Consider the following 14972-nt stretch of genomic DNA (forward strand, 5'->3'; position numbering starts at 1 on the left):
AACCATCTTTTCTGCATCCTTTCTTCTGTTGTGGGACATCTGGGTTGTTTCCAGCTTCTGGCTATCACAAATAAGGCCCGAATGAACATAGTGTAACATGTGCCCCTGTGGCATGGTGGGGCATCTTTTGGGTATATGCCCAAAAGTAGGTCTTTAGGTAAAAATTTCCAGTTTTCTGAGGAACCTCCAGAGTGTTTTTTTACCAGTTTGCAATCCCACCAGCAATGAAGGAATGTTTCTCTTTTTCCACATCCTTGCCAACATGTGTTGTCACCTGAGTTATTGATTTTAGCCATTCTGATTGGTGTAAGGTGGAATTTCAGGATCATTTTTGATTTGCATTTCCCTAATCACTAAGGACGTTGAACATAGCTTTAAGTGGTTTTCAGCCATTTGAGATTCCTCTGTTGTGAATTCTGTTTAAAGTTCTATATTCCATTTTTTTTTTGATTGGGTGGTTAGCTTCTTGAGTTCTTTATATATTTTGGATATTAGCCCTGTATCAGATGTGGGGTTAGTGAAGACTTTTTTTCAATCTGTAAGTTGCCGATTTGTCCTATTGACTATGTCCTTTGCCTTACAGAAGCTTTCCAGTTTCATGAGGTCCTATTTATTAATTCTTGATCTTAGAGCCTGAGCCATTGGGGTTCTGTTTAGGAAATTTCCCCCTGTGCCAATGAGTTCGAGGCTCTTTCCCTCTTTCTCTTCTATTCAGTTCTAGTGTATCTGGTTTTATGTTGAGGTCCTTGATCCATTTGGATTTGAGCTTTATGCAAGGCGACAAATATGGATCTATTTTCATTTTTCTACATACAGACTGCCAGTTAGACCAGCACCATTTATTAAAGATGCTTTCTTTTTTTCCATTGTATATTTTTGGCTTCTTTGTCAAAGATCAAGTGTCTGTAAGTGTGTGGTTTTATTTCTGGGTCTTCAATTCTATTTCATTGATCTATCTGTCTGTACCAAAACCATGCAGTTTTTATCACTATTGCTCTGTAGTATAGCTTGTGGTCAGAGATACTGATTCCCCAGAAGCTCTTTTATTGTTAAAAATTGTTTTCGCTATTCTGGGTTTTTTTGTTTGTCCAGATGAATTTGAGAATTGTTCTTTCCATGTGTTTGAAGAATTGTGTTGATTTTGATAGGGATTGAGTTGAATCTGTAGATTGCTTTTGGTGGGATGGCTATTTTTACTATGTTAGTTCTACCAATCCATGAGCATGGGAAATCTCACCATTTTTTTTGAGATATTTGATTTCTTTCTTGAGAAACTTGAAGTTCTTGCCATACAGATCTTTCACTTGTTTGGTTAGAGTTACTTCAATATATTTTATATTATTTATGACTATTGTGAAGGGTGTTGTTTTCTTAATTTCTTTCTCAGCCTGTTTATCATTTGTATAAAGGAAAGCTACTGATTTGAGTTAATTTTATATCCAGCCACTTGGCTGAAGTTGTTTATCAACTTTAGAAGTTTTCTGGTAGAATTTTTGGGGCTGCTTATGTATACTATCAGATCATCTGCAATAGTGATACCTTGACTTCTTTGCCAATTTGTATTCCCTTGATTTCTTTTTGTTGTCTTCTTGCTCTAGCTAGAACTTTGAGTACTATATTGAATAGATATGGGGAGAGTGGGCATCCTTGTTTTGTCCCTGATTTTGCTGTGGGGTTGTTAGCTTGCCTATGGGCGTGTGCGTGGGTTCTGTTGGGCAGAGTTGTGGTCCCCATGTGTCTGCCACAGTTCAGTCGCTCGGGTATGGGGCGAACTCAGTCTGAAGTCCCTCGGGGGTAGAGCTCTTGAGTGGATCCAGAGGCCGATGGTCTTGTCCTCGGGCTCCCAGATGCTGCTGGGGACCTCGGAAGAACAGAGAGAGGTGAGGGATGCCCGGCAGCTCTACCCCCACACCCCCACCCCCAGAAAAGAGACTTTTTGTTACTGTACTCACTTGGCTGGATCGCTGGCTTGCTTGAATTGGTGGCCTTTGTGGAGGGAATACAGAGAAGCCCTCCATGGGAGATTAGATGGCAGCTCAATATTTGGAGGGCCCCTCCACAGTTGTCCACAGCAGGCCCCAAAGACACGAGGAAGTCCAGAGTTTTATAAAGCTTTATTGTCATGGTGGATGGTAGATGGATCTGACTACACCCCCCTGAAACTCATGGCAGACCTGACTTAAATAGGGAGGGAGGAGGGAGGAGAGTCTGGTAAAGAATGCTTAATTGGCTACGCCCTCTGGCCTTCAGGTATCTCATTAATATGGAGATCTCTTGAGGCTGAAGCCTGTAGTCACACCCTCTATCTGTGCTAGGTGACACAAACCTCTCTGGGAGGGGCTGTCCTACATGACTAAAAGCTGCGTATCAATGGAGGTCATGGGGGTAGGGGGTCCTCATGCTAGGACCCTGGAGTCTGGGGGTGTGGCAAGATATGTGCTGTCCCTTGCAGGCATGGACATCTGTTGGGTCTCTGGCTATCTCTAAGCCAGTGCTCTACCAGAAAGCAAGCCATCCGTTCACTGTCCCACATTTAGTGGGATTGCTTTGTATCTCTCCATTTAGTTTGATATTGGCTGTTGGTTTGCTGTATGTTGCTTTTGTTTTGTTTAGGCATGGGCCTTGAATTCTTGATCTCTCCAAGACTTTTAACATGAAGGGATGTTATATTTTGTCAAATGCTTTTTCAGCATTTAATGAGATGATCATGTGATTTTTTTTCCTTTGAGTTTGTTTATATAGTGGATTACGTTAATGGATTTTTGTATTTTGAACCAACCTTGCATCTCTAGGATGAAGCCTATTTGATCGTGATGAAAGATGGTTTTGATGTGCTCTTCGATTTGGTATAGTTTACATTTTTATAAAATAACACTTTGTGTGCTTTAGAGTTGTTAAATTGGGTATTAGGGAGGCTGATAGGTTTTTTCACAGTTACCATTTTATATTCGCTGAGTTTTAAATTTTGTGTTGATACAGTAACTATGATAAAGGATTTGTAACTTTCTAGTTCCCTGTCTTTGAGCCAGACTTCCCTAGCACTTGATGCTCTCTTCTGTATCTTATTACTGAGTTATTTCCTTTCTCTTAATATTGTTTCCAAAACTAGACTCCCTGTTGTTGAATCTGGACATCGCCTTCTGATGTTTTTAATTTGTGCCATTATTACAGATTAGACCATTAGTGAGAATGCCCGTTCACTGATTCAGCCCTACGGAGCTGTGACAGTATTTTACTGGCCTTCTAAAGCTGAATACTGTGCTGAGTTATGTTGAGTATACAGACAGTTCAGGTCATTCTAATCTGATCTGATTTTTTAGGAGTGTTGTTTGTTGTTTGGTTTTATTGCTTTGCTTTTATCAGAGCATCTTGAAGTAAGCAGGCAATTAGATAGCTCTCCCAGAGCTGGCAGTGCAAGATCTGGCGCTAGTGCTCAGGATCTGAGGGTCGTCAGGCTTCTGAGTGAGACCGTTCTCAGAGGCAACAACAAACAACCCTTCCCCCACCCCACCGCCTTCTTTTTTTTTTTTTAAGTTTGTTTGTTTCTTTGCTTTTATGAGAGTATCACTATGTATCAATGGCTGTCCTGGAACTCTTTAAGTTGCCCAGGCTGACCTTGAACTGACCGAGATCCTCCTGCCTCTGCTTCCTCAATTCTGTATTAAAGGCATGCACTACCATGCCCAGCTTTCTTCCCTCAGTATCTACATGAGGGTATGATAGGTCTATAATTTCAGAGTACTAGAAATATAGTATATCACCTATACATAAGATTCTCTTTTATTCTCTGCAGCTGAATAACATCGCTGTGGAATTTTCCAAGGGTTGAACTGGACAGAATTGGCTTAGATGTGCTCTCTGTCTCCCCTACACAGATTTTTAAACTACTCTTACTTGGCTGAGTATCTACTTTGTTGAAGAGTTTGGTGAAGTCAGACTTTGCTATTTCCCTTGCCTTGCTTACTCTCTGAGTTCTTGCATTGGAATTGACCCTACAGTCTTTCCCTGTTCTTATATGCTGCATCCCAAGTATGTCTGGGGAATAGTCATACTAACATGCAGAATGTTGTCCCTGTGAGTTATGAAAAAAACGTATTAATATTGCTTAGTGATGGTTGATCAGCACCTTTTTTTAGTCCTTTCAGTAATTATTCCAGAAAAATCTCCACCACGAGCAAGCCCATTACCATCTGTGTTTAATACCTCTGCAGAACTGACTCCAAATATTTCTTCTCCTTCAACTTAAACCTAGCTGTTTCTGATACAGGAATATTAACAGGTTTTCTTTTAACATCATACCTCAAGTGAAAAGTTTTTAACGTCTCAAAATTAGAATAGCAACTAGCTTTCGATAAGTGGGTACTTTGCACCATGGAATCAAAGTCCTAAGGTGTGTGTGTCCTGTGTTTCATGTCCTGCTCCTTAGAGCATGGAGTGGATGGCTCTGCTCTTTTTCTTCTGCTGATACAGAAAATGACCCATGGGAAATACAGCATAGCACACAGCTCGAAAATGGCAGCACTGGAAATGAAGTCCTTGTCATGTGACCATAGAGCTGGCTCTTGTGAACTTTGTGATGTTTTGTCTCCTCACATTTGATCCTTTTCTCCCTCTGCTGCTGTGACACCATTGTCTGTCCACATTGAAGTAGAAAAATCGTAGTTTCAGATTTTGTTTCATTTTATTATAGCATAGGCCTCTGGTCAGAGTACCCCAGTACTTCTTTCATGTTGCCAGTGTGCTTGTTCAGTCTCCTTTGAATGTAGTAGCCTCATAGTTGCCAAAGGTGTCATTCCGAATGCAATTTTCATTATTGAAGCCCCTCAGTATATTTGAGGATAAACCTATAGTTTGGTGCACATTATTATTAGAATTTTATTTCCCTATTAGCTTTTTTTTTTTTTTACCTCTTGTACCATTGCCCAAGCCATATTGTTAAATTTTTGTAATTATGTCTTGAATAATTGTTCTTCAGGGGCTAGAGAAATTGTTCAGTGGCTGTAGAGCTGACTGCTTTAGTACAGTACCCAGGTGTGATTCCAAACTTAGGGAAGCTCACAACCACTTGTACTTCACTTTCAGGGATCTGAAGTACTTCTGCAGGTGTCCTCATACATGTGACATACATACATGCACACTTACATAAAAACATATTTTTAAGTATTGTTAGGCTAGAGAGATGCTCAGTTCTTAAGAGCAATGGCTGCTCTTACAGAGGACTCAGGTTCTATTCCTTGTACAGGCTTCTGTAACTCCAATTTCAGGGGATGTACTGCCCTCTTCTGACTCCCTGAGCACCAGGAATGTGTTTTTTATACAACAGATAGACATGCAGACAAAACACACACAACACATAATTTTTTTCCCTCTTTTGAGACATGGTAGCATCATACCCACCTGCCTGCCTCTGCCTCTTGAGTGCTGGGATTAAAGGTATGTGTCACTGTGTCAGGCACAAGCCTTCTTTAAAATAAATAAACACATAAATAAATAGTTACAATTTATATTTTCAGGTTACTTTTTTGTGATGCCTCTGCTCCCTGACTGAAGGTTATATGCTTTCCTGATGTGTTCCAGTGGAAGTGCTGGGCATTCTGTGTCACACTGAAAACTGTTTATGTTTGCAGGGTTGTCTCCTCACCAGACTATGAGCTCCTTGACAGAAGAAATCGTGTCTTACTCATCTTTGTATCCTCAGTGTCTGGCACAATTCCTGATACACAGTGAGTGATTAACCCTTTTTGTTTTAAGTGAAAATTATGTACTTGCGGTAAAACTAAGTGTACGTCTATCATTTATATATATATATATCAATTAATGTATTTATCATTTATATATATATCAATTAATGTATTTATCATTTATATATATATCAATTAATGTATTTATCATTTATATATATATCAATTAATATATTTATCATTTATATATATATCAATTAATGTATTTATCATTTATATATATATCAATTAATGTATTTATCATTTATATATATCAATTAATGAATTTATCATTTATATATATATATCAATTAATGTATTTATCATTTATATATATATCAATTAATGTATTTATCATTTATATATATATATCAATTAATGTATTTTTATGAAAAATAAGACAGTTGCAAGGTGCACACCTTTAGTTCCAGTGCTTGGAAGGCAGAGGCAAGTGGATCTCTCTAAGTTTGAGTCCTGTCTGGTCTACACACAAAGCTCCAGGCCAGCCAGGACTTTATATAGACAGACCCTGTCTCAAAAGAAATAAATAAAAAAATTTAAAAACTGAGGCTCTGCATTTTACATAGTTCCTGAGATTCAGTTTTTAAATCATTTCATCATATTTTCCAGTATTGTGTGTGTTCTTTGAGTATGGCAATTGGGATGTATAGTGGGTTTATATAAACTGAAAGGAGAAATAGGTTATTCAGGATAGAAAAAAATGAGCAGTCTTTCAACAGGCTGGCATCAAGCTGCCATCTGTGTAGTGTTCTAAACTTACAAATTTCTTCTTAGAGAACTAATCTGATGCATGTCTGTCTTACATTTCGGCAAGTAGCTGTCTAACGGAATAATGAAGTCCTTTGTTTTTGATTGTTTGATTTTAAGTCCACCAATAAATAAATAAATAAATAAATACCAAAAACCTTTTAGCCTATGTGTCATTTAATGCCTAGAGAAAGAAGTACCTTTAAGACTAATTAAATGGTGAGAGCTCTACTATTCCCTGTTTCCACCATAGACTCTAGAAACCACACTTGATAGTTTAGTGACTTGCCCTATTTTCTGTCTACTTTTTGACTTCTGTGCATTGTTTGAATTGCTAGGGCTGGGGTGAGAGGTCAGTAAATACATTTCTGTCTAGGCATGAGGACCAGAGTTTGGATCCCCAGAACCAGTGTAGAAGCTGGGCAGACTTGGCAGCTGCCTAATGCTACCACAAAAGAGGTAGGGATGGGATAAGCCAGGCAAGGTAAGCCAGGCAGTTAGACTAACAAGAATTTGTAAGCTTGGTGTCTGGTGAGAGATGGCCAGAAAATAAAATGAGTGCAACTGAGGAAGACATTTGAAGTCAATTTCAGGCAGCCATATACACAATACCATCTTTTCACATATATATATGAACTTACATACAAATGCACCCCCCCACACACACACAGAAAAAAAGAAAAGAAACCTGATTTGATCATGCCAGATTATATGTCACATTTGGAAGCTGGTAGTAAAAATAAATATTTATGAGCCAACCATTTCAAAATTAAACCTAGATCACTGCTAACAGGGTTAAGGAACTAACTATGATCGATTCCCGTATTGTACATGCCTTTCTTTCTCATCCCAGGTGAGCCTGCCATGTTGAATTTGGTTTTGTCATACCTGCTCCTCTCCCCCTCCCCCACCTTTCCCCAACAAGGTCTTGATTTGTAGTTCAGGCTGGCCTCAGATTTGGACTAAAACTCTTACTGCTTCTGCCTTTCTTTCTTTTGCTGGGATTATAGCTATGTGCCACCATGCCTGGTTTTGTCTCTTTTTTAATACAAAAAGAAAATTATTTCTTTCTTACTTATATTTCTGTTGCTGTGTTAAAACACCATGACCAAGGCACCATTTAAAAGAGTTTAATTGGGGTTCTGGTTCAGTAAGGTTAGCATATATGCTGGTGGAGCAAGGGCATGGTGGTGGGTGGCTGGAGTGGCCACTGAGAACCTACATCTTGCTGTCAGTCTTGTGAAATCTCAAAGCCTGCCCCTTAGAGACACACCACTTCCAACAAGGTCACACCTCTTAATCCTTCCCAAATAGTTCTACCAATTGGAGACTAAGTGTTCAAACACATGAGCCTATTGGGGCCATTCTCATTCAAATCACTATAATATTTATTCAAAATGTTTTTTAAATGAAGCTTGTATTTTACTTTAAAGGAATACTAGATTTACCCATGTTTATACATTTAAAGGCAAATATTGGAACATAAAAGACCACACAGAAACATCACATTATGTAAATGAGGTAAATTCAGACTTATAACTAGAAAATAATTGCAAAAAAATCAAGTGACAGCTTGCCATTTGGTAGCCTCTTTGGACCTTAGCAGCTCTCAAATGTCCTTTATTTAATTTTGTGTTTGCTTTATAAGCTTTTGAGGTACTTGCCTTTCAAGAACAAGTACCTGAGCCTAATACCTAGAAGCCATGTAAAAAAAGTCGGATGTGGTCATGCCACATTTACATTTCTGATTTTTCAGTCATAGAATCATGGTATTTTCAAAAGAAATTAGTAGCAAAAGATGAAGTCATGGTAGCTGCCAAACAAAGAAAATCCCATGTTCTTTGCTGATAGGACTAGGAGAATCTCTTGGCACACAGTACTAAGTATTTGTGTAGGCCTGGGTGTGAGGAAGATGCTACTACTCAGCAGCCTCTCCTTTCCCCCACTCACGTTCCTGCCACTGCCTACAGCTCTAGTTCCCTCACTGTCACCACTCTATAGCTCCATCATGTAAAGCAGCCAGTGTCTGCTGTTTTTGTCATGGTATATTTGAATAGATTTGAATTTTATTGTTTTCATTATGCAGGGTGGTTATACTTAAAAGAGAAATATAAAAGTATTTTTACTATAAAACTGAGAATTGCCTATAGATGAGCATGTGAATGTTCAACTCCACATGGTACTGTCAAATTAGTTCTTAGGAGGATTTTACCAGTTTTATACCTATGTGACATCTATTAGATATGTTCCTACTCTGTGTTTCTTGTCAATATTTCATGCTGATTCTTCTAGCTTTTACTATTCTAAGAACTTTAAAATGGCATCCTGTGGCCTGACGTTGTGTTTACTGATGGACAACGACATCTTGCATTTCTTCATTTATTTTGTCCATCGCATAAGCTTTCTTGTCTGTGGAATTTCAGTCAAGAGTTTACTGTTTGATTGTTGTGTTATCTTTTTCTTATTACTCGTAGAGTGTTTGTGTTTTATGTGTACATGCAGATACGTGTTAGCATGCATTAATGTGTTGTGCATGCATGAGTGGAGACCAGAGCACAACATGAGCTGTTGTCTTTGGCACTGTCCTCTCACTCAGTCCCCCAACCCCGATTGTTTCAGTTTTGTTTTTGAGCTAGTTTTTTCACTGGCCTGGAACTCACCTTGTACAGTAGGCTGCATGACCACATCTGGCTTTTTTTAACATGGCTTCTAGGCATTAGGCTCAGGTACTCATTCTTGCAAGGGAAGTACTTTAATGACTGACCTATCCTCTCAGCCCTCGTAAGCATTCTTACATAGCTTAGATATTAATCTTTAATTAGATTTTTTGTTAACAGGCATTTCCCAGCTTATAGCTTGTCTTTGGTGTTCTTTATTTTCTTATTTAAAAATTTTTTTTACATTTATATATCCAGGCTTGTATGTGTAGGTCAGAGGACAACTTGCAGAAATTGATCCTTTCTGTCCACCATGGAGATCTCAGAGACTAAACTCAAGTCATTGGGCTTGATAGAAATATCTTTTACCTGCTAAGTCATCTTGTCAGCTCTGAAAATTTAATTACTATAGCTTTTTTTTTATGATGCATGGAAGTTCTCAGTTTACATGTAGTCAAAACATTAAGTTAAGAAACGGTTTTATATTTACCTTGCTAGTTTGTATTTCATATTTACATTGCTAATATATCCTGAAATGGTTATTTACATGTGAACTGATGTGAGGGAGATCCAGTTTCATATTTTTTTACATTGGTATTTTCAGGACCATTTAATTTCGTGTCTTCTGTTGTAATTTCTGTCTGCAGTTGTCCTGTTGCTGTCATGACAGGCTCCATAGACCGGCATTGACAGGGCAGGTCATCATTTCCATCTTTGTGGGCTGTAGCCTGTGCTCTGCTCTTGTTGCACTCTGGGCTCTTGTAAGTTGTTGTTTGGTTGGTTGGTTGTTTTTATTTGCCAGATGTTGTTGTCTTCTAGGAGGCTTACTGCTGCTTACTTACTTCTACTTACTTCTATTCTTTCTAAACCTTGGCTAGCTGATTCAGCTCTTCTGTTCTAGGCCAAATTTCTCTCCAAGCTGACTGATTTAGACTGGCTTCTGGCTGAATTGTTCAGCTTGGCCTCAAACTAACTGTAATCTGTTCTAATTTCCTGGCTCCTCATTCTCTGGCTCATTTGTCTTCAGCTGCAACCTGTCCTGATAAAACTGCCTCTTTTTCTTTCTCTTCCTCTTTCTCCCCCTTCTCTGTTTCTGTATGTCTCTTTCTGTTTCTCTTTTTCTGTACTGGTCTCTTAATTAGTCCTTTTTGTGTCTGTTCTCATGAGAGCTGGGAGTATCCTATTTCTGACTCATTCTATCAAATCTTTCTCTGATTCATCACTTTGTCTACCCCACAATAAGACCTCACTTTCAAACATGGCTGCTTCTTTCTACAAACTAACTTTCCGTTCATTGTTTGGAATTAAAGGTGCATACTAAGGGTATGTCTGTATTCCAAACAGAGGTATTAAAGGTGTGCCATTCCAGCTGGATCTCAGAGATCTAGAAGGTCTTTGGATGTGATCCTTTGCCAGAGCAGCCATGTTGCTGAATTAACATTCCTCTACAGCTTTTCATACCATTTTTAGTGTAGCCTGGGTTTTATTCACTGATGCTAACTGGGGCTGTCTAGTCAGTCCTGACTGGCCACCACTTGGTTTCTTACCCTTACGTTAAGCTCCTGACTCTCAAAGGACTCCAAATCTGTGGCTCTTCAAACTTCTTTCACTTCTGTATTACTACATCTGTCACATGGGTATGTTTTTATGTGCATTGTTCTGTTTTAGGGCTGTTTCCTCACCAATCTTGCAAGCCATTCATTTCCTGTTGTTTTGTTACTTTTCCTTGGAGATGTGAATGAATATTCATTCTTTCCAGGTAGAGCACTGATAAGAGACCAAAGAAACAGTTGCATCCAAGTCCAGCTAGGTGAGCCCATGGTTCACTAGAGTTATTTTTAAGAGCATGGTTGAAGAACATGAATATCTCTGTAGTTGCATTACTGCAGCATTGGAGACAACTTAGAGAAACTGCATTCCTAGAGCGAGCTCCCTGACCAACTCTCAGGCAGTTCTTCTCAGCAATTGCTTACTGATTGCATAATCTTGGGGTGGTACCTTGTGAATCTTAAAAATGCCTCAAGTTTTGAATCTTATTTATTAAGCCCAACTTTTTTAACTTCTGGAGTCTTAATGGGTCTCCCTCTTTCCTCCAGTAGGAAATAGTTCAATTCAGAGGAAATAGCTAAGTAGCATAGTTACTTTTTTTGTAAGCATAGTTTTCTGTTTTGACATTCCACAGACTTATATGTAATATTTTTGTTTGCATTCATGTTTTTTTCATTTGAAACTTGCCATTATGGTTTATTCAATGAACAAAATTCTAAAACAGAAAAAAAAAAGTAGCTCTGTTCTCTTGTTCATTTCATAGTTGCTCTTTTGCTTCTTACTTTCCACTTAGTCATCAGGTGTTGTCTTTCACAATACAAATTTGCTGGGCTGGATTGGGAGGTGTCAGCAGGAGTTATTTTACTTAGGGGTAACCTGAAGCCTCACATTTGAGGTTTTGAAAGGGATGTCTATTACTGATTCATGATCTGGATCTTTGAAGGTAGTAAGGGAAAAAGGCCATTATGAAAACTTCAAGTAGCTCATAAGTGTTGCAATGAAAAACGAGCTGTTGTTAAAAGGAAGGAAGGTTAGTGTTGGAACAGCTTAATCAGAAATACAAAGGCTGAAAAACAAACTGAGTATGAGATAACCTAGGAGACATAGGCAAAACAGACAGACGGGCCAGTATTGGTAGACTGGCAGGCTATCTTTTGTAAATCTTGTCCTCATTCCTGAGAATGTATGCTGGCCACTATTGCTGTTTTACATGTTCTTGCTTCTAATGTAGCCAGTTACAACAGACAAAGTAGAAGTAATTTCTAAGAAAGCCTCTACTTATTTTAGAAAAGAGACCCAGACCTGATTTATAAATGAGGAGTTAAGAACAGCATCTGTAGCTATTTTCTGATTGATCCGAGGAAAAAAAAAGCTTAGTATAATTAACATCACTGAAATTTCTACAGTACTGGAGGCAGCAACACTAGCCAGTAATAACTAGCAGACAGTCAAGGTCAACAACTTTCAAAGCTGAAGTTGAGGAAAAAGTAGGATTGGAGGTACTTGTCACTGGTGAACTTCATGTGAACAGATAATGGTCATCTCTTTGGTTGAGACAGGGGACATGCCTAGAACCTTTCAATGTCAGCCTGTGATAGCCCAGAGGAATGACCAATCTCATAGTGATTATCTCATCCCTTGCCCAGTTTTTGTCACAGCTCTATAAAAACTACAAAACAAAGAAGTTCAACATTTCCTCTCTTAGCATCTCTTCTAGTTTTGAGACTTCCTTTTACTTTCCCGTATTTTCTTCACTATCTTTCAATAAAGCTGGATTTTGCTTTACTTGCTCCTATGAGTGTCCATGTCTGTAATAATATTTGGTATGAGAGTAAACTCAGAAGTTACTGTTCCAGGTTGGTCTTTGGTAGCAGTAAATGTCTCGCATCCTACTTGTATCAAGTACAACTGTTGGAGAGAGAGCCTGTCACCATAAAAACCCTGAAATCTTACCATTCTTGTAATGATCCCATGGGTCACTGTCTTTGGAGTTCCAAAGCAGAATTGTGCCATCTGCCATGGGCATTTTAGTGGTCCACACTTGCTCTTGCTTCAGGAGACACCTGCCAAGTGCTTTTTCTGAAGACAACCCCAGTATCTTAGTATTACAACCTCAGTCATTGTAGCAATCTGTATATCTGTTGTTTCCATAACACTCATTTGCCTTCAAAGTATTGACTCTTCTAGATTTGAGACTTATCAAAGCTCTCTTTGGCAGAATTGACTGCCCATTCTTTATTTGTTTAATCCTTATTTTGAATTCAATCATGGCCAAAAAATAATCGCTTGTCCCTGTCTTTGTCCTGTACATCATAAGCAGAATCAACCTACTCTCTTACTTAAAGACTTCATTGATTCAAAGGTCAGTAAGTATAGAATCCTGGTCCTTAAAGTTAATTTATTTAATCCCAGCACCCAGAAGACAGAGGTAGATGGATCCCTGAGTTTTGAGACTTAGCCTGGTCTACATAGTAGTTCCAGGACAGCTAGAGCTACACAGCGATACTTTATCTTACAAAAGTAAAAACTGAAGTAATCAAAGCCTTCTGACTTCTCTAGGTTGCTGGGATCGTGTAGTTAATTGATTGATATTTAATGCTCCAATGGATTCTTTAATGGAGGTATCTATCCCATCACAAATCAAATTCCCTGGAAAGCAGTGTAATGTCTAAATTTGTGAAGATGACACTGGCTAATATTGGATTTTCAAACCACCCGTAGAGTAATGGGAAGGATGTAGCCATCAATTGGAGATGTCCTATACCTGCTGTCGTCATCATTGTGACAAGCAGTTGAGACATCTGTTCCTAGGTCAGCCATTCTATTACTTCAGCTAATTAGTTTGAGGCATATTTAGCAAGTTATCTATCAAAAAAGTAGGATTCCTCTTGATTTATTTTCTTGTTGAGGTTACTGTATGGGAGAAAGAGTATGTAAGCTTGCTTGTTTTTAAAGCATTCCAATTTGGCTTCATGTCTTCTAACTGAACAGAGCCTTGTTTCATTTACCTTAATAATGCTGTTTTCTTCTTGCTGGAATCCCAAATTTCTTATTTGTGTGTTTATTTTTCCTTTCATTATTATCAGTGTCTTTAATTTATATGGTTCTTTACACTAATCTGTTTCTATAATTCTATTTCTGTATTTGAATTCTTATTTGTGCTTTCTAATCATTTTGGTTGATTTTTTTCATTCTTTATTTTCCTTTATAATTTAGAAACTATCCTTCTATTTCTTTATGACCAACCTTGAAAATCTGTCAAGAAATTTCTGTCGTATAATGTTCAACCAGGTTGTAGTACCTCTGGTGAGCAGTGATTTTATCTCTGTTCTAGTCTTCTACATTTAAATGTAATTAAAATTATAATAAAAGGTTCCTAAAGTTTAGGCAACATATATAGATTTACTTGTATGTTTAGCTTCTTTGTTCATCCCTCTCTTTCTAACTCCTCAGATCACCCTTCTGATAATTGTATGAAAAATGCTCTTTTTCATTTCTCGAAGTAAAGGCCTTCTGTTGGCAATACTTTTTTGGTTTCTCAGCAGATTTTCCATGCCTTATGTGTTCCCCAAAAGACTTGTAGCAGTTACATTTTATCATTTATTTTAAAAATATCTATTTTTATTTTATGCATCTATTTTATTCCTGCATGTGTATAGGAACACTGTATGTATGCCTGATGTCCATTGGAGGACAGAAGAGGACATTAGATTTCCTTAAACAGGAGTTATGGGTGGTTGTGAGCCACTGTGTGGGTTCTGTGACTAGAACCTTGATTCTCTGCAACCACTGAGTCAGCTTTGTAGTCCATGTTACATCATTAGTTGTAGATCAGCTCATTCTGTGTTCAATCTGCCTTCTAAGCATTCTTGCTGCGATTGAGGGCTGGAGTTCAATGGCTAAGAGCATTGGTTGCTCTTCCACAGGATCTAGTTTTAGTCCCCAGCACCCATATGGCAGCTTACAACCTTCTTTAACTTGAGTGCTAGGGGATCTGACACCCTTGTTTAGCCTACATGGTCACTGTATGCATGTGGCACGTTACACATTCATGCAAGCAAAACCACTGTACACATAAAAAATTTTTTAAAAATCACATTGCACTCCAAGTGTGTGTAGAGCTTAGTTGGTTAAAGGTTAAGCCTTGAGATATTTGCTATGTAGAAGAAAACTATAGTTAGTTTTGCTTTTTATTTATTTATTTTTTAACAAAAATTCTGGGTTAATTGTACAGTTTAAATTTTACTTAACATGATGATTATTGTACTGAGACTATTTA

General features: G+C 38.2%; 1 protein-coding gene across 4 annotated transcripts in view; it reads left to right on the forward strand.

Moving 5' to 3' along the window:
* Wwp1 (WW domain containing E3 ubiquitin protein ligase 1) overlaps positions 1–14972 on the forward strand; it is a 90925-nt gene that overhangs the window by 17118 nt on the left and 58835 nt on the right. For all 4 annotated transcript variants that reach the window (XM_076924103.1, XM_076924106.1, XM_076924105.1 and 1 more), the window contains exon 2: positions 5628–5723. The gene's annotated coding sequence lies outside the window, so the exon portion shown is untranslated. The remainder of the gene's footprint in view (positions 1–5627; positions 5724–14972) is intronic.

Source organism: Arvicanthis niloticus, chromosome 25, assembly GCF_011762505.2.
Source record: "Arvicanthis niloticus isolate mArvNil1 chromosome 25, mArvNil1.pat.X, whole genome shotgun sequence".
Classification (NCBI taxonomy): Eukaryota; Metazoa; Chordata; class Mammalia; order Rodentia; family Muridae; genus Arvicanthis; species Arvicanthis niloticus.